The sequence below is a fragment of the Thalassophryne amazonica genome, chromosome 9 (genome assembly GCF_902500255.1).
Source record: "Thalassophryne amazonica chromosome 9, fThaAma1.1, whole genome shotgun sequence".
NCBI lineage: Eukaryota > Metazoa > Chordata > Actinopteri > Batrachoidiformes > Batrachoididae > Thalassophryne > Thalassophryne amazonica.
The window spans coordinates 43,676,402-43,701,670 of record NC_047111.1 but is presented as its reverse complement, the minus strand read 5'-3'; the positions used below and the strand labels follow the sequence as shown (position 1 = coordinate 43,701,670).

The 25,269-nt window shown below is 41.0% G+C and overlaps 1 long non-coding RNA gene across 1 annotated transcript in view; it reads right to left on the bottom strand.

Moving 5' to 3' along the window:
* The window catches only part of LOC117517059, a 163,991-nt gene extending 140,035 nt beyond the window's left edge, over window positions 1-23,956 (bottom strand). The window contains exon 1 of the long non-coding RNA XR_004562632.1: window positions 23,850-23,956. This is a non-coding gene — a long non-coding RNA (uncharacterized LOC117517059). The remainder of the gene's footprint in view (window positions 1-23,849) is intronic.
* Window positions 23,957-25,269: the final 1,313 nt, after the last annotated feature.

The following is a 25,269-nucleotide window of genomic DNA, read 5'->3' as shown; positions in this document are numbered from 1 at the left end:
GTAAATGGGGAATCTTCTTCACAGACTAAGGTTAATTATGGAGTTCCACAAGGTTCTGTGCTAGGACCAATTTTATTCACTTTATACATGCTTCCCTTAGGCAGTATTATTAGAAAGCATTGCTTAAATTTTCATTGTTACGCAGATGATACCCAGCGTTATCTATCCATGAAGCCAGAGGACACACACCAATTAGTTAAACTGCAGGAATGTCTAACAGACATAAAGACATGGATGACCTCTAATTTCCTGCTTTTAAATTCAGATAAAACTGAAGTTATTGTACTTGCCCCCACAAATCTTAGAAACATGGTGTCTAACCAGATCCTTCTCTGGATGGCATTACCCTGACCTCTAGTAATACTGTGAGAAATCTTGGAGTCATTTTTGATCAGGATATGTCCTTCAATGCGCATATTAAGCAAATATGTAAGACTGCTTTTTTTGCATTTGCGCAATATCTCTAAAATTAGAAAGGTCTTGTCTCAGAGTGATGCTGAAAAACTAATTCATGCATTTATTTCCTCTAGGCTGGACTATTGTAATTCATTATTATCAGGTTGTCCTAAAAGTTCCCTGAAAAGCTGCAGCTAGAGTACTGACGGGGACTAGAAGGAGAGAGCATATTTCACCCATATTGGCGCCTCTTCATTGGCTTCCTGTTAATTCTAGAATAGAATTTAAAATTCTTCTTCTTACTTATAAGGTTTTGAATAATCAGGTCCCATCTTATCTTAGGGACCTCATAGTACCATATCACCCCAATAGAGCGCTTCGCTCTCAGACTGCAGGCTTACTTGTAGTTCCTAGGGTTTTTAAGAGTAGAATGGGAGACAGAGCCTTCAGCTTTCAGGCTCCTCTCGTGTGGAACCAGCTCCCAATTCGGATCAGGGAGACAGACACCCTCTCTACTTTTAAGATTAGGCTTAAAACTTTCCTTTTTGCTAAAGCTTATAGTTAGGGCCGGATCAGGTGACCCTGAACCATCCCTTAGTTATGCTGCTATAGACTTAGACTGCTGGGGGGTTCACATGATGCACTGAGTGTTTCTTTCTCTTTTTGCTCTGTATGCACCACTCTGCATTTAATCATTAGTGACTGATCTCTGCTCTCTTCCACAGCATGTCTTTTTCCTGGTTCTCTCCCTCAGCCCCAACCAGTCCCAGCAGAAGACTGCCCCTCCCTGAGCCTGGTTCTGCTGGAGGTTTCTTCCTGTTAAAAGGGAGTTTTTCCTTCCCACTGTCGCCAAGTGCTTGCTCACAGGGGGTCGTTTTGACCGTTGGGGTTTTTCTGTAATTATTGTATGGCTTTTGCCTTACAATATAAAGCGCCTTGGGGCAACTTTGTTGTGATTTGGTGCTATATAAATAAAATTGATTTGATTTGATTTTGATGTACCAGGTTTCAGCTTTTGGAAAGGAATATTTCTATTTTTAATATATTTTTTCATTGTATGCCTTTTTCACATGAAATCGTACATGGATTATGGTGAAAAGTAATTAGATACTGTTCAGTAAGCACAGAAATGTGAATTGTGTGGGTTATAAATTAGACTGCATGTCACAGAGACATTTGGCCACTTCCTGAAACTAGTGTCACCTCTGATTTTCACCACTATTTGCAGCCAATTCTCTCTCTCTCTCTCTCTCTCTCTCTCTCTCTCTCTCTCTCTGTTCAAGAGTTAGACTCATTCACACTTCCAATAACTGCTCTTAAATTCAAATGTCCACAAAATCCATAATCCCAATCAGATCCAGATCAAACATTGTCAGGTGATAGCGAGTACCAGTCTATGCCTCATTTTCAAATATGAGAGTGATTGGGGCATGTTTGATTAAGATATAATGTAAAAAAAAAAATACACTAAATGGGGTATTTATGTCAATGTCAAATTTCAGTGGCCTCAAAATCTGTCATCTGTATCAGATCCAGATCAAACTTTGTCAGTCGATAAAAGATATCATCTTACATACAGTAATTCTCTCAAATATGAAAGATATGTGATCTTTTTTGACAAAGTTATGAATTTTTGAAAAGTTCAATTTTAAAGATAGGGATTTTTCCAAGATTTTTCCTGTCTTTGCCCTTTGATCTGTTACCTTGAAAAATAAATCAGTTCTTGTCTGTCATGATATGAATCTTCAATAAAAATGTCATAATAATATATGAAAAACCACCCCAACCCCCAATGGAGCAAATTGGCATTTTTTTTTTGTAGGGGACATTCTTATTTTTATTCAATAACAGATATTTATGGACATTTCTGCAGAGTGACGACAGAAAATATCAAACTGGAAATGGTGATGGATTTTATTTTACATTCTATTATTTAAATATAAAATAAATAAATATAACAGGTATATCAAATTTTCATATATTACACTACTTTCGTGATCCAACATCTTTGGTTAATTAATCTGTAGAACCAAAACTGTTTAGCCACATTAATAAAGGTGTATTTCAATAAAGATTTGAAGAATTCCCTAAAAGTGCTTTTTTTTTTTTTTTTTTTTTTTTTTTTTTTTTTTTTCAGATTGAAAGCCAAAATATTTCAACATACCATGTTTCAGACAATTTGTTGTGCATGGGAAATAACAGTAAAAATAATGCTGGCATTGGGTATTTATTGACATCACTGACATCAAATCAGGTCAGGTCTGGGAGCAAGCATTAATACTGGACCATCATATATCCAATAAAACAGCTACCCAGGCAGCTAACAGTCCCCACATACAACAGGTTAACATGCTGGTGGTTTGTTGTGCTATGTCAGCAGTTGCAAAATGTTTTGTTGGGTAGGTTTGGACCTGAGGTAAGTTTGGGATGTCCTTTAGGGCCCCTTCACACATAGTACGAATAAGTACAAATCAGGGCGTATCATGGCGGAACAGCTCATATGAGTGAACCACGAAAACATCGAAACAACGGGCAGGCGTGAACAATCCCACTACCACAGTTTCATGCAGCGGCAACACAGTGCGAGCACCTGGGACATGTTGCACCACATCGTTCCGCTGATGTGGAGAAAAATAAAATAAAAACCAGCTGTATAATTAGTGAATATCACTGGGTTGATATAAATAATAAATAAAACAGATGCAATACAGAACCCCGCTGTTAAATAACCCTGGTTAAAAAAAAATGCCACTCACGGGATTCGAACCTGCAATTTACCAAAGCTCTGATTACAAGAAAGAAACTTTACCACTGCACTACAATCACTGTCTTATAACAGGAGCATGACATGGCTAAAATCAACAAGGACATAAACATATTTTTTGGGGGAAGTCGACACTCTGGCACACCATGTGTACTTGGCAACTTCACAGTCATGGGGGCACTGCCAGCTCGAAAGTGATCATCTGCTGACTGTTTTCATGCTAACAATGAATGAATGCCCACACATTTTCTAAGTGCCAAGCAAGCAGTGTTAGATGTTCATGTGTGTCACCTGGAAGTTGGCCGACACCTGCCGTTAGAGGGATCAAATGGGCTCTCACAGCACACACTCTTTCAGTCACTGGTGTGCGCAAATAGTCGTAGCAACAGGTGTACGAGGCCTTGGAGGCAGCTCCAATTTTGCACATATTGCATATGATTCCTACTTCATGCACAATTCGGCCACATTTGTGCTATGTGTGAAAGGGCCCTTACATTTGCACTCATCTTTTTCTTTTTTTTTTTTTTGTGGAACACACTATTTATTGGTTGGTGTCCAACCCATGTACTTTGTTTATGTAAAGTCACTTTTTAGATTTGTAAATGAGATGTTTTGTTTATGGTAGATATGATTTAGGTCTGTGTTTTATTATTGGCGTTTCTCTGGGAACAATCACGTGACTCCACCTCAAGCCTGTTTTGAGAATATTTTGTGGAAAAAGAACTTGTAAGAAACCTTTTTAGGGTTTATCCCTGCATTGGCTTGTTTTCAAAACTGGTTGTCATGTTATGTTTGTCATGTCACAAAAGGGACATAACACTTTGATTCAGACTGTCTGGAATGAAATGCAGGTCAAAGTAAATGTCAGAATCATTGCATCCACACTTGTTTTTTTGATTTAGGATTGCAAATTCACAGCAGAAAACAGATGTGAGGTGACCTTTTTGTCACCCCTCCACACGTTTCTCCCTCTCTGCTGACTGTTTTGTCAGTCTTTTCCATCCAGGCGGAGACGCGCTGAGCGCTATTTGCTCAGAGCGGTGGTCCTGATGCACTTGGCTCAGCCGCTGGGTTGATATGAAATGCAGCAGTAAAGGTCATTTCAGGAAGTTCAACATTAGTGATCAGAATTTCAAGTGAACCATGTCGCCTGCATTTCGGGGCACTGGGCTCCACGGGGACGACAGGCGACATATTTGCTGAGCACACTAGAATAAAAAAAGGGTAAGACTCAAATGGTTCAACTCACTAGTTTCTCAGATGCAAAGTAATTTCAACTAAATCCTTCGTGTGATGAAATTATTATTAATGGTATCAGAGGTATATGTGTGTGGCCTTGTTTGAAATTATATTTTATTTATTTATTTTGCATTTTAGAGAATCAATCTCATTACAAAGTGACTGTAAGCACGAGTGTGTGACTCACTCTGTGTAATGCATTTTTTATTTTTGCTTTAGAGTACAACTCATTACATTTCTTTGGAAAATTTTCAAAGCCAAACAAATCAAAGCCACTCAGCGTCAAACGAAATGGAATGAAATGGGTTTGGTTTTCTCGAGGGGATGGCTTTGTTGTGCAAGGATAAATCCTGCTCCTGATTAGAGAAGCTCTGCATGGGGTTCAGGCGATGTGATGCCAAGCATTTAAAATGAATGACCGGGGCGTTATAATAGATATGAAAGTGTAATTTATTCTAATTAAATAAAACATGGAATTATTATCTGGGGCTCTTTGTGTGGATTGTTTAGCATGTGACATATATCTTGAAAGTATGAAAAAGGATGGGCCAAGGACAGTGGTATAATCATGAAAGCAATCATTTTTGCATTGTTTGTCATTTTTACATCATTATACCCCAGAAAACACTATGAGCCTGATGTACGAAGATCCCAGATAACGAGTGCACAATTGCATGGACAATCCAAACTTTTGCACTTTGGGGTGGAGACAGTTTTGTGGGCAATTTACTCGGATTCATTGTGCATTTGATAGCAAGTGGTAGCATGACATTGACAGCAGTGTGTAAATGAGAATTTTGCATGTTTGTGGCCAAAAGCACAAAATTAAATTTAATCAGCCACGTGCAGGTATGCACCTTGTGCTCCATTATGCACAAACCACATAACTGAACATGTTTATGCACCGGCAATGAAAAACATCTACAGTTTCACTCATTTAATTGTTGTTCCATAAACAGTAATTAAACATACTGGTAAATAATTATGCTGCATGCATTAGACGCATGAAGACATCTGAAAGAAACAAATGTGCATAATTGAATGATTTTTGTTTTAATTCTATGTACAATGAAGTAGCACTGTCTGTCAAGTGCAATCAATTAATGCAAAAATTTCAAAAGCATATATATATATATATATATATATATATATATATATATATATATATATATATATATACACACACAATACACATTGTCCACTTTATTAGGTACACCTGTTCAATTGCTTGTTAACACAAATAGTTAATTAGCCAATCATGTGGCTGCAACTCAATGCATTTAGGCATCTAGACGTGGTGAAGATGACTTGCTAAAGTTCAAACAGAGCAGAAACTACTGATCTACTGGGATTTTTACGCACAACCATCTCTAGGTTTCTGTGTAGGCTCTCAGTTGTCCAGGATTGTTGGTTTATTCTTCTCTACAAGAGTCAAGACAGAAGTCAGACTACCAGAGCAAGAATTTTAGCTGAGGAAGCTTCTGTGATTTGAAGCGAAACGTCCTCACGTCAAGCAACCCAGTCCAGTCGAAGATTCAAGCTTCTCTACTATGGCCAACCATCTCTAGGGTTTACAGAGAATTGTCCATAAATGAGAAGATATCCAGTGAGTGGCAGATGTGTACATGAATATGCCTTATTAATATTAGAGGAGACCGTCAGACTGGTTGATGCCATCATCATCAATATGGACCAATATCTCTGTAGAATGTTTCCAACACTTTGTTGAATCTATGCCACAAAGAAATTAGGCAGCCCTGAAGGCACAAGGGCGTCAATCAATCAATCAATCAATTTTATTTATATAGCACCAAATCACAACAAACAGTTGCCCCAAGGCGCATTATATTGCAAGGCAAGGCCATACAGTAATTATGTAAAAAACCCCAACGGTCAAAACGACCCCCTGTGAGCAAGCACTTGGCGACAGTGGGAAGGAAAAACTCCCTTTTAACAGGAAGAAACCTCCAGCAGAACCAGGCTCAGGGAGGGGCAGTCTTCTGCTGGGACTGGTTGGGGCTGAGGGAGAGAACCAGGAAAAAGACATGCTGTGGAGGGGAGCAGAGATCAATCACTAATGATTAAATGCAGAGTGGTGCATACAGAGCAAAAAGAGAAAGAAACACTCAGTGCATCATGGGAACCCCCCAGCAGTCTAAGTCTATAGCAGCATAACTAAGGGATGGTTCAGGGTCACCTGATCCAGCCCTAACTATAAGCTTTAGCAAAAAGAAAAGTTTTAAGCCTAATCTTAAAAGTAGAGAGGGTGTCTGTCTCCCTGATCTGAATTGGGAGCTGGTTCCACAGGAGAGGAGCCTGAAAGCTGAAGGCTCTGCCTCCCATTCTACTCTTACAAACCCTAGGAACTACAAGTAAGCCTGCAGTCTGAGAGCGAAGCGCTCTATTGGGGTGATATGGTACTATGAGGTCCCTAAGATAAGATGGGACCTGATTATTCTAGGCTAACTCTGTCCCCGGTTACATGGGAAACAAGGTTTCCTTGGAAGAGACGAAGAAGAGTTGCTGGCGTTGTGTGTTCGCTGCTCGTCTGATTTTCTCATGTTTTCTCGTGTATAATTCGGTTTTTAGTGGCTTGAGTGTAATTTTTATTTTGGATATGTACTTAACGTGGTTTTTGGTCCTTCAGTGTGCATTTTTAGTTATCTTTGATTGTTTATTGCCTGTTTTGCGCTGTACGACGCCGCATTTCACTCCTTCAGCTGGCGTGATGCTAAACTACTCTGCAGCTGAGCTACGAAGCTTGAACAACAATAATGTCCCTCGGGACATTCGCGCTATCAGAGAGCTTGGCTTGTTCCGCCGACGTCGCTGTGTCCACAGAGGCTCCCAGAGAAAGTTTGTGTTCCATCGAACTGGGTCGTCTGTGCCGGTCATCTGGTCAGCTGAGCGCATCGGTGCTTGGCGCCCACGTCATCAGAGCGCTGCAGCTTCTGGGAATTGTAGTCCTGATGTGACGACAGCGGTTCCTGACACTCTCCGGGCGCTGGATGGAAAATGTGGAGTGGATTTTAAGATACTCAGGCCTATTCAAAGATGTCAGTCTGTCAAACCAACAGAAGTCTTCAGTTTGGGTCTTATTAACATCAGATCTTTGTCCTCAAAATCCCTGTTGATTAACAATCTAATTATGGATCATCATTTGGACATGATTGGGTTATGTGAAACCTGGCTCAAACCCACAGCTGTTCTTCCTCTGAATGAGGCCTGCCCACCAGGGTACACATTCAGTCACATGTCTCGTTGTGCGAAGCAAGGCGGGGGTGTTGCTTTTATCTATAAATCCAAGTTTACCTTCTTCACTGTCGGGGGGCATAAATATAATTCGTTTGAGCATCTGACTCTCCGCTCTGCCCATGATGCTACATATTGTCAGGGTCAGAAGTATGGAAATCAGTCATGCCATGTTGTCACTGTTTATAGGCCTCCTGGCCCATATTCTGAATTTTTAGATGAATTTGGTGCATTCATCTCTAGCCTGTCAGCTAGTGTGGACAACATTTTGATTATTGGTGATTTTAATATTCACATAAATAAGCCCTTTGATCCCCTTTGCAAGTCATTTATGGAACTTGTGGATGCGCTGGGATTCCAGCAATGCATTCAGGATTCAACACATACTAGTGGAAATACCCTTGATCTGGTACTCACACGTGGCCTTGCTGTCACAAACATTGACATTTGCCTCTTGCCTCAGTGATCTCTGACCACTCATTTGTTAGGTGTGCATTTATGTTGCCGCGCCTAGTGGATCAAAAGCCTTGTCTTTCTTTGCGGCGACGCATTACTCCTTCAATTATGATAGAACTCGAAGCCAGACTGCCTGAAATTTTGGCCTCAGGGTTAGAGAATATTCAATCAGTAGATAGTCTTGTGGATGGCTTGAACTCAGCGCTCAAGGCCACACTGGACAAGGTTGCGCCTCCTCTCTTGAGGACACGCCTTCCCAAGGCATACTCACCTTGGTTTAATGGTTACCTGCGTGACCTTAGGCAGAAGGCTCGAAGTTTTGAACGGAAATGGCGTAGTTCTAAGTTAGAGGTGTTCCATCTTGCATGGTGAGATGCTGTCTTGGATTATAAGCAGGCACTACTGGCTACAAAGCGTGCCTATTATTCTGATTTGATTAATAAAAATAAGCATAATTCCAAGTTTTTGTTTGAAACTGTAGCACTTCTTATTCATGGACAGCCACCTGTTATTCACTCTCCTTTCTCAGCACAGGACTTCTTGGATTACTTCGAAAAGAAAATTGAGGATATTAGGTTGAGTATATCTCAGCAGGCTTTGGCCCAACCACTGCATACTGCTGTGGAGGTGGATGCGCCCACTGAGGTGGTATCCAGATTTACAGATTTTGATGGTATCTCGCTAGGCGCATTGACGAAGCTCGTGACGTCTACTAAAAGCACAACCTGTTTAATTGATCCTATACCAACAAAACTGTTTAAGGACCTGTGGCCCATTCTTGGACCAACTGTGCTGGAAATTATAAATCTCTCATTAACTTCTGGATCTGTTCCTAAGTGTTTTAAGTCTGCAGTGATCAAACCATTACTTAAAAAATCTAATCTCGACCTGAGTGTATTGAAGAATTATAGACCGATATCAAATCTGTCATTTTGTTCTAAAATCCTGGAAAAAGTGGTCTTGCGACAGCTCGTGGACTACCTCACTGAGAATAATCTTTTTGAGCCACTGCAGTCTGCTTTTAGAAAATTTCACTCCACAGAGACAGCACTTACTAAAGTAGTGAATGACCTTTTGCGAGCAATGGACTCGGATATCACTACGGTCCTGGTGCTGCTGGATCTTAGTGCTGCATTTGACACTGTGGATTACCATATTCTACTCAATAGGCTGGAGAATCACTTTGGGATTACTGGAACTGCTCTTGCATGGTTGACGTCGTACCTGTCCAGTCGTTCCTACTGTATATTGTGTAATGGAACCTCCTCCGATCGTAGAGACATGAAGTTTGGGGTTCCTCAGGGATCCGTTTTGGGCCCCTTGCTTTTTTCTCTTTATGTAGCACCCCTCGGGAATATATTGCGGCGTTTTGGGATTCCCTTTCATTGCTATGCTGATGACACTCAATTGTATATGCCAATAACTGCTGGTAATCTTACTCACATAAAATCCTTGGAAGATTGTCTTGCATCAGTAAGAAGTTGGATGTCTAGTAACTTCCTACTTTTAAATTCTGATAAGACTGAAGTTATGGTTTTTGGTCCAGCGAGATATCGGCATCAATTTGATCAGCTAGCATTTAGCTTAGGTCCGTGTGTTATACATCATACGGATAAAGTGAGGAACCTTGGAGTAATTTTTGATCCTGCGTTGTCCTTTGATCTCCACATTAGAGACATTACAAGGACTGCCTTCTTCCATTTGCGAAATATAGCGAGGATTCGTCCTATTCTGTCTATGGCAGATGCTGAGACTTTGATTCATGCGTTTGTCTCTTCTAGATTGGACTCTTGTAATGCTCTATTCTCTGGATTACCGCAGTCCAGGATCAGGGGTCTTCAATTGGTTCAGAATGCTGCTGCCAGACTTTTGACACGGAGCAGAAAGTTTGACCACATTACGCCAATCTTGGCGTCCCTGCACTGGCTTCCTGTTTCTGCAAGATCGGATTTTAAAGTACTGATTTTAGTTTATAAAATTGTTCATGGACTTGCACCTCCCTATCTGGCTGACTTGATAAGCCCCTATGTACCAGCTCGGGCCCTGCGTTCTCAGGGTGCAGGACTTCTGTGTGTTCCCAGGGTGAATAAAAAGTCTGCCGGTCACAGAGCTTTTTCCTATCGTGCCCCAGCTCTGTGGAACGATCTGCCGGCACACATTCGGCAGTCGGACACTGTGGAGACCTTTAAATCACGTTTAAAGACTCATTTATTTTCCCTGTTTTATCAATAGTGTTATGATGTGTTTTTAATCTTCTATTCTTTTACTGCTGTCTTTCTTTTATGGTTGTTTTTATTGTGTTTTAAATTTTTGTTTTTTTATGTTGTGAAGCGCCTTGAGACGATTTTGTCGTGAATTGGCGCTATATAAATTAATAAATTTGAATTTTGAATTTATTCAAAACCTTATAAGTAAGAAGAAGAATTTTAAATTCTATTCTAGAATTAATAGGAAGCCAATGAAGAGAGGCCAATATGGGTGAGATATGCTCTCTCCTTCTAGTCCCCGTTAGTACTCTAGCTGCGGCATTTTGAATTAACTGAAGGCTTTTCAGGGAACTTTTAGGACAACCTGATAATAATGAATTCACAATAGTCCAGCCTAGAGGAAATAAATGCATGAATTAGTTTTTCAGCATCACTCTGAGACAAGACCTTTCTAATTTTAGAGATATTGCGTGAATGCAAAAAAGCAGTCTTACATATTTGTTTAATATGCGCATTGAATGACATATCCTGATCACAAATGACTCCACGATTTCTCACACTATTACTAGAGGTTAGGGTAATGCCATCCAGAGTAAGGATCTGGTTAGACACCATGTTTCTAAAATTTGTGGGGCCAAGTACAATAACTTCAGTTTTATCTGAGTTTAAAAGCAGGAAATTAGAGGTCATCCATGTCTTTATGTCTGTAAGACAATCCTGCAGTTTAGCTAATTGGTGTGTGTCCTCTGGCTTCATGGATAGATAAAGCTGGGTATCATCTGCGTAACAATGAAAATTTAAGCAATGCTGTCTAATAATACTGCCTAAGGGAAGCATGTATAAAGTGAATAAAATTGGTCCTAGCACAGAACCTTGTGGAACTCCATAATTAACCTTAGTCTGTGAAGAAGATTCCCCATTTACATGAACAAATTGTAATTTATTAGATAAATATGATTCAAACCACCGCAGCGCAGTGCCTTTAATACCGATGGCATGCTCTAATCTCTGTAATAAAATTTTATGGTCAACAGTATCAAAAGCAGCACTGAGGTCTAACAGAACAAGCACAGAGATGAGTCCACTGTCTGAGGCCATAAGAAGATCATTTGTAACCTTCACTAATGCTGTTTCTGTACTATGATGAATTCTAAAACCTGACTGAAACTCTTCAAATAGACCATTCCTCTGCAGATGATCAGTTAGCTGTTTTACAACTACCCTTTCAAGAATTTTTGAGAGAAAAGGAAGGTTGGAGATTGGCCTATAATTAGCTAAGATAGCTGGGTCAAGTGATGGCTTTTTAAGTAATGGTTTAATTACTGCCACCTTAAAAGCCTGTGGTACATAGCCAACTAATAAAGATAGATTGATCATATTTAAGATCGAAGCATTAAATAATGGTAGGGCTTCCTTGAGCAGCCTGGTAGGAATGGGGTCTAATAATAGACATGTTGATGGTTTGGATGAAGTAACTAATGAAAATAACTCAGACAGAACAATCGGAGAGAAAGAGTCTAACCAAATACCGGCATCACTGAAAGCAGCCAAAGATAACAATACGTCTTTGGGATGGTTATGAGTAATTTTTTCTCTAATAGTTAAAATTTTATTAGCAAAGAAAGTCATTACTAGTTAAAGTTAAAGGAATACTCAGCTCAATAGAGCTCTGAATATTTGTCAGCCTGGCTACAGTGCTGAAAAGAAACCTGGGGTTGTTCTTATTTTCTTCAATTAGTGATGAGTAGTAAGATGTCCTAGCTTTACGGATGGCCTTTTTATAGAGCAACAGACTCTTTTTCCAGGCTAAGTGAAGATCTTCTAAATTAGTGAGACGCCATTTCCTCTCCAACTTACGGGTTATCTGCTTTAAGCTGCGAGTTTGTGAGTTATACCACAGAGTCAGGCACTTCTGATTTAAAGCTCTCTTTTTCAGAGGAGCTACAGCATCCAAAGTTGTCTTCAATGAGGATGTAAAACTATTGACGAGATACTCTATCTCACTTACAGAGTTTAGGTAGCTACTCTGCACTGTGTTGGTATATAGCATTAGAGAAGATAAAGAAGGAATCATATCCTTAAACCTAGTTACAGTGCTTTCTGAAAGACTTCTAGTGTAATGAAACTTATCCCCCACTGCTGGGTAGTCCATCAGAGTAAATGTAAATGTTATTAAGAAATGATCAGACAGAAGGGAGTTTTCAGGGAATACTGTTAAGTCTTCAATTTCCATACCATAAGTCAGAACAAGATCTAAGATATGATTAAAGTGGTGGGTGGACTCATTTACATTTTGAGCAAAGCCAATTGAGTCTAATAATAGATTAAATGCAGTGTTGAGGCTGTCATTCTCAGCATCTGTGTGGATGTTAAAATCGCCCACTATAATTATCTTATCTGAGCTAAGCACTGTCAGACAAAAGGTCTGAAAATTCACAGAGAAACTCACAGTAACGACCAGGTGGACGATAGATAAAAACAAATAAAACTGGTTTTTGGGACTTCCAGTTTGGATGGACAAGACTAAGAGTCAAGCTTTCAAATGAATTAAAGCTCTGTCTGGGTTTTTGATTAATTAATAAGCTGGAATGGAAGATTGCTGCTAATCCTCTGCCTCGGCCCGTGCTACGAGCATTCTGGCAGTTAGTGTGACTCGGGGGTGTTGACTCATTTAAACTAACATATTCATCCTGCTGTAACGAGGTTTCTCTAAGGCAAAATAAATCAATATGTTGATCAATTATTATATCATTTACTAACAGGGAAGAGAGAGACCTAATCTTTAATAGACCACATTTAACTGTTTTATTCTGTGGTGCAGTTGAAGGTGCTATATTATTTTTTCTTTTTGAATTTTTATGCTTAAATAGATTTTTGCTGGTTATTGGTGGTCTGGGAGTAGGCACCGTCTCTACGGGGATGGGGTAATGAGGGGATGGCAGGGGGAGAGAAGCTGCAGAGAGGTGTGTAAGACTACAACTCTGCTTCCTGGTCCCAACCCTGGATAGTCACGGTTTGGAGGATTTGGGGAGGGGCCCTGAGAAAACTACAGAGTCCGACATTGTTTTTGCAAAGTTACACACCGATTCAATGTTAATTTTAGTGACCTCCGATTGGCGTAACCGGGTGTCATTACTGCCGACGTGAATTACAATTTTACCAAATTTACGCTTAGCCTTAGCCAGCAGTTTCAAATTTCCTTCGATGTCGCCTGCTCTGGCCCCCGGAAGACAATTGACTATGGTTGCTGGTGTCGCTAACTTCACATTTCTCAAAACAGAGTCGCCAATAGCCAGAGTTTGATCCTCGGTGGGTGTGTTGTCGAGTGGGGAAAAACGGTTAGAAATGTGAATGGGTTGGCGGTGTACACGGGGCTTCTGTTTAGGGCTACGCTTCCTCCTCACAGCCACCCAGTCGGCCTGCTTTCCCGGCTGCTCGGGATCTGCCAGAGGGAAACTAACGGTGGCTAAGCTACGTTGGTCCGCACCGACTACAGGGGCCTGGCTAGCTGTAGAATTTTCCACGGTGCGGAGCCGAGTCTCCAATTCGCCCAGCCTGGCCTCCAAAGCTACGAATAAGCTACACTTATTACAAGTACCATTACTGCTGAAGGAGCCCGAGGAATAACTAAACATTTCACACCCTGAGCAGAAAAGTGCGGGAGAGACAGGAGAAGCCGCCATGCTAAACCGGCTAAGAGCTAGTAGCTGTGCTAAGCTAGCGGATTCCTAAAAACACACAAAGTGAATAATGTGTAAATAATTTAGAGGTGATTCAGCAGAGGGAGTGCTTTAGTTAAGGCACGTGAAGATTACACTGTGAAACAAATCGTTATCTAGTTAACTAGATCAATCTAACTGCGCAGATTAAACAGCTAACAGATACAGCAAAACACCGCTGTGCTCTGGAACAGGAAGTGATACAATACCGCAGTGAGAGCCAACCACCAGTAGAGGCAAGCAAGAGCCAAAGCAAACCCAGTACTAGCATGGTGTACCTAATAAAGTGGCTGGTGACTGTATATTGAAAAATAGGGTTGCGTGTGCAAACCTCACCTTTTGAATGGTTTCGTCCCTCGGTTTTGTGCACTCGGGTGGACAAAACTCAAACCGCATGTTCATCAAAACATAAAATGGACAGTACGTGCTATTTTGCACTTTTAGTAAATCACCATGCAGATCTTTTTGCAAGTGCTATCGTGTTTTTCACATTTTAACACACATACAAACCTTTAGTAAGTCAGGCCCTATACATATTTTTCTATTTTAACTTATCTATAATGAAAGGCAAAAGAGTGCTGACATACTGTGCACGCTCTGTGCACTTTGATAGAAGTTTATATTATGAATCCTTATCATCAGTAGTCCATTCAGTGAGCTTCATAGGACCACTAATAGAGGTGTAAAGGTTTTCTAATATAATAGGGATCATGACGTCACTTATACCAATCAATCACAAATATTTCACCAGTGAGGTTTTGATCAATTCTCTAGCCACACTAATGTACATCTTTGGAAATTGGAGGAAGCTGGAACACCTGGAGGGAACCCATGCAAACATGGGGAGAACATGCTGAGGATAAGCTCTGTTATACACAAGTAAAAACAAACTTTGAAGGTACAAGACTGTAGACCAATGCAATTATTGTTACTGTTGTGAAGACACAAAACAAAGTAAAATATGTTTGACAGTTACAATTCTGTCCGTCTTTGGGAAAAAAAAAAGCAATAAGGTTGATAAATGTTTCAGCAAATTCAAGCTCTCAGATATTCCCAACAGAAAGGTCAAGTGCTTGGAGAGATTGTGGTTTTACCAAAATTACCTGCATTCAACCCAACTTGTCATCGTGCATTCACTCAGCTGAAACTGAACTCCTATGTGAACTTTGATGGCTGATCCTGATATGTGACCTCAGAGGAACAAGGTTTAAAAACAAAAATCCTACACCTGTATCTATAAACCATCACATTTGTTTCAAATGTAAAGCCGCCATCACAAGTTTAAGAATGTGCAGGAACCAGGCTGAAACAGCAAATATTACCATCATCGGACGCAGTCAGGAGGGAAAGAGGTGTGGTCAACAGTGTCAGAACGCATCCAGATTACCTCGTCCACACCTGCACGATGGCATCCAAAGCGCATGTAGACAACAGGTAGATGACACAGACTGCTGTCACACAGCCATAAAAGGTGTTGAAGACTGCCTGATGTCCAAACATCTGCATAGCAAACCCAGGACCAGAGTGGGAGGGAGCGCTGTGTTCTTCACGTGCACGTGTGCCCCACGCACACACATGGGGCTGAAATGATCACTCAGCTATGTGTGTGTGTGTTTGTGTTCATAACAGCTGCATGAGCCACTAAGCATGCTTGCGGGGTGCACGTGCCACTGGACACCTTTGCTGAAAGTTTGCTGGCAGTGGGCAAGCAGTCACACCATGCGTCAGACGCAGTCTTTCCAGTGAACTTTAATTTCTTTTTTTTTCTTTTTTGCTTGCTTCAGGAGCACAACACAACTCTGTACACCGTGATGTCAGTTGGATTATCACATGGGATTTCATTTTTGCATGGTTATTTGCAGCACACAGCAGCCTGGTGAGATGCTTTTCACCACAGGTTGTGGTTTGGTTCCTGTGCACCTGCGCTGTCCCAGTTCTGTGCTGGAGGTGAGTTTCATGTTTAATAATGTTGTCACATCCTGGGATACAGTTCCACGTCACACTTCCTACAGAATTTAAATGGTGATCAAGTAATAATATGTATATTATAGCGGTGAGATCTGTTCAGCTCTGTGCCTGACGTGCACTATGACACATTACTGGGCATGAGGCCACGGAGAGGTGCAGTGGCACACGGTACTTTCGGTTTGATAGCGCACTGTTCACATTCACTGTATATGATGAATGCATGCCACATACCTGTTATTACATATTAACATTTCCTTTGCCCTCCCTGACCAGGGGCCAGTGGAGGTGAACATCCCACAGCATGCCGCCAGGCTTTGATTAGGGTGCCTTAATGGAGAGAGTGGCGTCAACTGAGAACATGGCACCATTTTGGTTGCAACTGCACTGAACTACTGAATGAACCTTTTGTGTTTTCAACATTTTTTAAAATCAGTTAACCACATACAGCAACACATCCAGGTACAGGTATTATCAAAATAAATCTAAAAATTGTTACGCTATCACATTTACAATAAATTAATTAAATAAATCATCATAAATTTACAATTTATGATGATTAATTTAATTAATTTAAAGCCTGATTTTCTGCTTCTGCAGCTCTGTAACTCTGTGTCATGCAATGATGTGAAAAGTTCTCCGTCTCTGGTTTATGCTTTATTCTGGATTAATTTGACCTTCAACAAGCTTTTCTTTCTACAATCATCACCTCCAATTTGAAGGTAAGCTGAACAATTTCCTCTTTTTCCACTCGGTGTTGTAAAGTTGCAGACTTTTCTGATCCATTTGTAATCAGCATGCGCACTGCAAAAACTATTATGAAAGCGTGAAAGCAGAAAAGTGTCAAATCACAGCCTTTTGTGTTTGATTTAACAGGTGCATGTTCAGGCTTCAGGTTCAAGTCTGTGCATGGTTTGAAAAAATAAACGGTCAGTTTTTAATCACAGAAATGCCTCTGGTCCCACTTTCCTCACATCAACGCGTATCAGCGCTGAATTTTAATTTGTACCTGTTACTGTGCACGTACAGGCTGCTTGGAGTTTTTTAAGGGAAATACACTGCGATCGTTTAGGACATTTTATCTGATGTGAGTGAAAATCTGCCATACAAAATCTGTTACATACGGTGTTTATTACATAGAAAACAATACAAAAAATTTGAGACTTTTTTGTCTTGTGACTGCAAATATCTGGTTTATGTGATGATGGTTTAGGTGAGTTTTACTGTACATGGGACTGAACAATAAATTTACCTCTCAAAACTTTGACGATGTTGACTTCCATCCCACATGGCTGACTTTATTTTCCCAACTTTTTCTTCTGTTCGGATCTGAAGGGGATCTGTACATCTTGAAGCCTTTGTTGTGTCTTTTGTGTCTTCAAATGCACAGCAACCGGAATTTTCAGCAAATAAATAAATAAAATAGCTGGATTTACATGCAAACACATTAACAGCGAATGCTATTTTTTAACCAAGATGGCACCAGGAGTCACATGACCTTTTTTTTTTAACTCATCATGTCACCACTCTCTCAATTAAGGCACCCTAGCTTTGATGTGACCGATCGATCTCAGAGCTCAATCAACCGCGATCAGATCATTTTAGATACTGTTTTGGTGCCGTATGTAGACTGCGATCAGATGACTGAAAAACTGCATATACACTGCCGTCAGATGTGCCTCCCATCTCGATGGCACCAAGAGTGTTTTGAACATGTGCACTCGGGACAGCTAAGCGAATGGGACCAAATATGTACTTCATATCTTCATATATATGTCTTCAGACTGCACCTCAATACTTCCGCATTGTGGCTGGATGTGTCATTCTGACGCCATTCAGCCTCAATGGGTGTATGTGTGATGCGGGTATGAGCCAGAAGCAGAGATAAGATGCTGAGGAAGAGTACAAAAATGCTGCAGTCAGTGAACATCTAATTATTGTCTATGAGCTTAACAACGACAGGTATTGACAACATTTAACAGAAAGCTGGCTGCAGCTTCTGTTTTGGCAGTGTCACTCAAAAGGCCAATTATGTGTTTGCATTGCAGTTTAAAAGCCGTCAGCAGTTAAATAAGCTGCAAGACTCAAAATACATGAGAGGACCCATGGACACACAAACTCTGTCTCCGATTAGGAGCAGGGCTGTAAATAAGAACTAAATTCATCAGATTGAGGGATTCCCCCAGTTGTGTTTCAGATTGCTGAGGCACCGGTGCATAAAAGATATGAGTGCAACCAGTTGTGTGTGTGTGGGGGTGGGGGCGGACAAAAGTGTCCAGATCCTAAATTACTGTTTTTGTTTGTTTGTTTGTTTGTTTTAATTGTTTGAAGAAGTCACAATGTTGTTTTCAGTGACATCATCACAGCCTAATACATGGGATATGTATGTATTTTTTTTAAAGATATCCTGATGAAGCTGAAAAAAAAAAAAAAAAAAAAAAAACAGAAGTGCACGTGTTAAAAATAGTCACAGCACATTTACTTAATAATCAAAATTGATTTAATATTTTTTTCCTTGGATGAACCAAAGGAAGGATGTGTGTGTCTGTGTGTGTGTGTGTGTGTGTGTGTGTGGGGGGGGGGGGGGGGGGGGGGGGGGGAGGCAAAATAAAAGATTTTAAATGAAACACTTTTAGGTGTGTGCGGGGGGGGGGGGGGGGGGTGCAGCCTTTCTCAGGTACATGTATATAAGCTCATTCATTCTCTGTACCATCTTATTCCAATCCAACGTCGTGGGGTGTGTGTGTGTGTGTGTGTGGGTGTGTGTGTGTATGTGTGTGTCTCTATCCCATTATGGCAGTCAGAAGGCAAGAGGGAGGGTACACCAGGGACACGATGCCAGTCTGTCGTAATGCCACATATAGACAGACAAACACATCTACGGTGAACTTCAAGTTTCCAATTCACCTAACCTGCATGTCATTGGACGTGGAAGGAAGCTGGAGCACTCAGAGGGAATTTTAACAAACTCTTCATCTGACAGCGCTTGTACTTTTCACCAGCTTTAGACATCCCAGTAAATACTTGAAATGCCTCTACATGGCTTACGGAGAACTGGATTTGTTTTTGTGTGTGTGTTCGAAGAATGAGTATCACCAATAAAAACAAACCCTCCATATTTGTTTTTAAGCTAAGCACCGTTGCCACTATTGTGAGCGCACATTGATCGCAGCGTGCAATGATACAAAAACGCATAGCACCAAAATTGCATGCTAAATAGAACCAAAATTGGACAGTAAATGGAACAAAATAGCAAATGGGAACAAAGATCCATTTCACGTGACATACAAACCACCCATTAAATGACAAGGATCGATTCAGGTGTTATAGAAATAATAATATTTGCTGATAATGGACAGTTGCAAGACTTTAAGCACAATAAAAGTGGTTGTAGAAGTATGTCATTGATTCTTATACCTTTCAGATCACCACAATATTTTCTAGAGGAAAAGTGTTGGGCCCCATATGACCTGGGGCCCTTGGAGGTACAGCCCATGCATGAATCTGCCCCTGAATACAAGCCAGTCTCACAGCAGTTTGCAGGAATGGGTTACGAAAAGTACATTAATTTATGGGTTTGTGATGGGGTACGAAAATGGAGCATTTTTCGTAACGGGGCACAAATTCATTTTGTGACTAGGAACACAAAATGTGGGGTGAAAGGCGGGGGTCTGGGGGAGGTCATGGTTAATGTTTGGGGAGGGTACACACTCGTGGTATGGTTATGGTTAGAGTTAGAAGAGAAGGAGAAGATTAGCAATAACAAAATAAAAAAACGTGTCACAGAAAGCAAGTGCTTTTTGTGGCGGGGGCACGAAAAAAAAAACGTGAGACTGGGCTGGAAGACATGCATTCTGCACCTGTGTTGCTTTTCTCTTTCGGGATAATGACATTAGGTACTATTGTGTCTTATCCAACTGCCAAAACCTGCAATGCCCATTTTCTTTTTTTATTTTTTCCTTCTTCTACACTTTTTGCTTCACTTATTAATCACGTCTCTTCTTTCTGACATTGAATTTGGGGAATCACATGGTGCGTTGCTGTTTTGAGATGATCTCTGGTCTGAACCCACACATGGTGCACTTCAGTGCAGAGCCATCATGGAAGAAGACTAAAAAGTAGAACAGAGCATTATCGCTGGGTGCTGCCTCGCATTTTGTGTCAACAAAACATGTTGTGAGTTGTGCATTGGTGAGGTTTGAAAATGTGACAGTGTGGCGGCCCAAATTAAAAGCGTGGTGAGTGACTGACCTCACTATGCTTAAATTCTTCAACGGAATCGCATGAGTAATCTATCAATTATTCAACATTCCTCAAATAAAATGCCATCACAATTTCCTAGACTGAAAGACGCATCCTCCAGTGCTTTGTTCTTCTAATTTACATCCAGTAAAATATGAAAACTGAGAAAGACAGCAACTTTTCACTTCTGAGAAGCTGGAAGCTGAGCTTATTCTCTTGATAAATAGCTGAAACATGTTGACTGCACAAGCTTTAAGGAAACTTTTGCTTGCTATTATTTGTTTGTCTTCTGCATTCTTGGCTGCACACAAACATTTCTGCACATATGTTGCTTCAAGCTGCTGCCGGCTTTGGCAGGGTTTATGTTCTTAGCAGTGAAAGAGCACAGGCAGCGTGATCGGATGCTAATGAATGAAGTGTTACCGTGAGGTTGTGCTGTGTTCTTGCACCTTCACTGTGGCTCAGTAATTGTGTGAGTCATCCTACTGACTCTGAAGCACAACAATCAGTCATAATCTGCTGGATGCAGGACCATAATGGCTCTCAGAGAGACAGCTAATACGTTACACACCAGCTCGCACACCTCAATGAGTCTGATTGAGGCGCTATTCTGGGCTGCCTCATTATTTCTCCACATGTAGTCTGCGACCCTTAGAGTGGGCTGAGTTTCACAAGGGCAGCACAATGATCACCCCCCCCCCCCCCCAAAAAAAAAAATAAAAATAAAAATAAGTGCAGCAATGACTACAGTTTGAATTCTAGGCTAATACAAGGTTTTATGAGAGTAATGGAACACACTCATGTTTCGTTCTCCTCAAAAGGTTTTTTTTTCCCCACGTCTGTTTGTTGGCTTGTTTAAGTGGTTTAATTGCTAGAATTATTAGAGGGAAAATTGTGAATCAATTTCCCAAACATTTAGGAGGGAGATGGAACATGTGTGGATTTATTAAAAAATGATAACTGGCTATATTACAGGGGTGGATCTCATATTTATTATTTACTGTATTTTAACATGACAAAGAGGCCATTATTTATTTGTTTGCTTTTTTTGGACATTTTCTTGTGTTCTACTTGTGATAATTAAATCACGTTCATTATGAGAAGGATACTTTCTTTGTGTTTTTATCCTTGCAGCTACATAGGTATGATACTGTGCAAAAATCTCAGAGATGTTTGACTGATAAACGTGAAAGACAAAGGTCTGTGTATGTGTATATATATTCACTCATTGCAGACTCATGCATTGGACTATAAACTTTCATTTGTCTTAATATCAAAAGGTCACTTGTTTTGGTAAGATTGTCTGGAACATTTGACTTTTTAAACAGTTGAAATATTTCAGATTAGGTAATTGGCAAAAGCTCAGTCAAAAATGTACATTTACATTGAAACACATGGCAAATTGGAACTTTTGCACACTATTTGTGTCTCCTAGGATTGTTCTGCCTTGACAAAAGTGTGTGACGTTCTGGATGCTGTTGTCGATTGTTTTAATTTAATTTCTAATCTGTTGATCTCTGCAGTTTCATCTGCATTTTATCCCATTTTTACTGCCTTTACTTTGGATTCAGGGTTTTTCAGTGTCACGTTTGATGTGACGAACACTAAAAGAGGAGGATGTAGATTAGCCAGTAAAGCAGGTCGTGCCATTCCTACAAAGTCAATGGATTGATCCCACTGCTCTTGTTAGTTTATGTATACCCTTGGATTAAAAAAAGTCTATGAACTGCAGTTTTCCCACAAACTAATCCATGCAGGTTTAGCATTGGAAAGGGAAACAGGTGCATGAACCATAAAACACATGAACACTCTGCAAATGGGATGATCAGAAAACTACACACCTCCACCAACACTACACATGAAGGATTAGAGACCAACGTAAACAGGATTACGCAGAAACTTCTCAACTGAGTTTCTTGAATCTTAGAAAGGAGGAAGATGTTACAGAGCAAGTAAGTGCAAAACAAATCATCTCAAGCGCTCTTTAATTCCTGCATCCATCACACTATCAGTAAAGCAAAAGTTATATCTTGTCTCCCACTTATTCGTCTCTTTCCTCTTTTATTTATTTATTTATTTGCACTCTTGCACACAGGTTTTTTGGAATGCTTTATTTTTATAGTGCTTTTTAATCATGGTTAAATTATTAGGGCTTTTTAACATTTTACTTTTATGGCGTTTAAAGCAGGTACTTTGTCTTACTCTATTATTTTATTTGTGTATGTCTTTTGTGTTGTCTCTGTCATTGTGTTATTATTCTGCAGCTGCTGTAGCACTTTTTGCCCAAGAAAAATTTCCCTGTGGGGACAGTAAAGTCTATTTTGATTGATTTGAAACAGCGGAGTATGAACCGTGGAAGAAACCAATAACTTTTGGAGCAGATGTTAAGGGGACAGATCCAGGTTATACATTTTGGTGAATTTATTAAGAGATCATGCAAATCACCAAATGCCAGATTTTTGCAAGAAAAATCTGTGCAAAATGTTGGATTGTTCTATCACGTTAAAGAAAATGTGATTCTTGCTCAAAGTTATTTCTTTCTTGGCCCATATCCCACCCTTTCAACCAGGTTTCCATAAAAAAAGGTTGTGTTTTTCTTGCCATCCTGCGCGCACACACAAATAGCGCAAACATTACCCGTGCGCTTGCTTAATTATTAACTGTAAAAGCGCAGCGCGGGATGAAAAAAGCTGCCGACAAGGGAACGTATCGATCCCAGAGCCCTGCGTGTGTGTTTTCATGTTGTGGCAAGAAGTTGAGAGCGGGCTGATTGTTTGGCAGACGAACAGCTGAAAGCTTCGTGTTCTCATCCTCTTTGCCACAGACGGCGCGGTGATGGATGGACACGCTTCTGCTGCTGGGCGCCGAATCCAGATCTGCTTCCAGGTCAGGGACGGACCCCCCCCCCCCCAGGTAGAGCTGGAAGCACCGGGAGAGGAGGAGGAAGAGGAGGAGAGAGGCGGAGAGCTGCGGTGCTGGAGCGCGCTTCAGCACCACGGACAGCTCCGGCGCACAGCCTCATTTCACGAGAGTGGCTTCCCACGAGAGACGGGGAGAGAACGGGAGCAGCTCATGGATCAGAACATATTCTCCTAATGAGGTTCCTCGGTGTTTAAAGTTGGATTCTGCACGCGAGCGCGGCTGCACGGAGTCACGCCGGTTGACCAGGTTAAATGGAGAGTGGGGGAGTGATGCCAGGAATGCACGTCACGGAGTGCGTACCTTCTCAGTCCAGATGCGGATCTTTGTTTATTTTTAGCCTTTTATCCGCCACCACCCCCCCCCCCCCCCCCCCCCCCAAAAAAAAATCCCATTTGGCGTTGATTTTGAGCTGACGCGTCATTCTGAGTGAAGAACGCGCGCCGCGCTGCGCCAGACCCGCCGCGCGCAGGAAGCGGCACTTTAACACTGTCACAGATTGTCACTGGCATCAACCTGCACCTCACCGTTCTCCTGGAGCTTTCTTGTGCCTTATTATTATTTTCTAAGCAATCAAACTAAGTGCAAAATGAAAGCACGCGGTGCCGTCTCTGCTCCGGCGCACGCTCACATTGCAGCATCATGACCCGCAAAGAGCCAAACTCACAGCACTCACAGCTCCCACCTTACCTGCGCTATTCCGGAGGCAGAGGAAAACAAGCTGGATATTTCACAGATTTCTGCGCCGACGCGTCCAAACTGTGCGCTTTTTTTTCTGCTTTGGCTGCGCTCCTCTCCCGGGCACGGCGAGGGTCCGCAAATGATTTGTGCTGAATGACAGGCTGCTGTAGCTGCAGGAGGTGCGTTAGTCAGTGACTCTTTGCCATCCTCCGGCTTCTCTCAGCGCTCTGCTCCTGCTCTGTCCTATTTCAACTCCTCTCACTCCGCTCTCCTCCTGACGTCAGCCGCTGCATCTGCACATCCACCAAGCCGGAGAGGGACACCTGTTATATGCGCGCGCACACGCATCCTCAGGACGAATTTCAAAGGAATTCTAAAGGATTTTCCTCCCCCATCCCCACCCCCCCTCTCCGCCCAGCCCCCGACACTCTTCCCAGATGTTTAATTTAATGGTTTTATTCAGATACATGAATCCGAAGTATCTTTAAATCATGCATGGAGTTAGAATAGTTGCATGAGAGCGTGAAACCTTGCGTGTGTGCCCTGCAAAACTCACACAGAATAGTCATTTAAATTCTGTGCAAATCAGTTTGAGTCAAGTATTGCATCAAGTTCATTTATACCGAAAGATACTGCTGTGAAAAACGAAAGAGAACTGAAGGAAAGAAAAAAAAGTGGTACAAAACTGAAGAAATCTCTCCTATTATATATATATATATATATATATATATATATATATATATATATATATATATATATATATATATATATATATATATATGAATCAAACACGTCCAGGGTTAGGTAATCAGGTAGTGTGTGTGTGTGTGTGTGTGTGTGTGTGTGTGTGTGTGTGTGTGTGTGTGTGTGTGTGTGTATTTATGTACTGTATATGCAAGTGCCCAGTAAGATTTCTTTTCTGGGGTCCAAAATACCTGGTGGAGACTGAGATGAAAACTTCATCTTCACCAACAAAACTATCACCTCCCACCTATCCAGGATTCCAGAAAACTATTAGGGAACAACTAAAGCTGCCTCGAGAAGAGACAGCTACTACTACTATTACTACTACTACTGTACTTGCAAAAATGAAGAGTTAAAAAGTTCAAAGGAAAAAGAAGAGAACAGAAAAGTATGACACCAGTGTTTTAGCACACTTTCCAATGATGATAATGAAGCACAAAAGTGTCTCTCCCCTTAATTACTCCTACTAATAAAGTGGTGACTCCCTGCATGTCAAAGTATATGTGTGCCAAGTTTGGCTCATTTCAGCAGCACAAAATTGTCTCTTGCCTTACCTACTACTCCTCCTACTACTACTAAAATGCTCAATAGTCTATGTCACACCCCTATGTCCAAGTATATGTGTGTCAAGTTTGCGAAAATGCCTTTGGACAGGAGAGAGAGAGAGACACACACACACACGCAC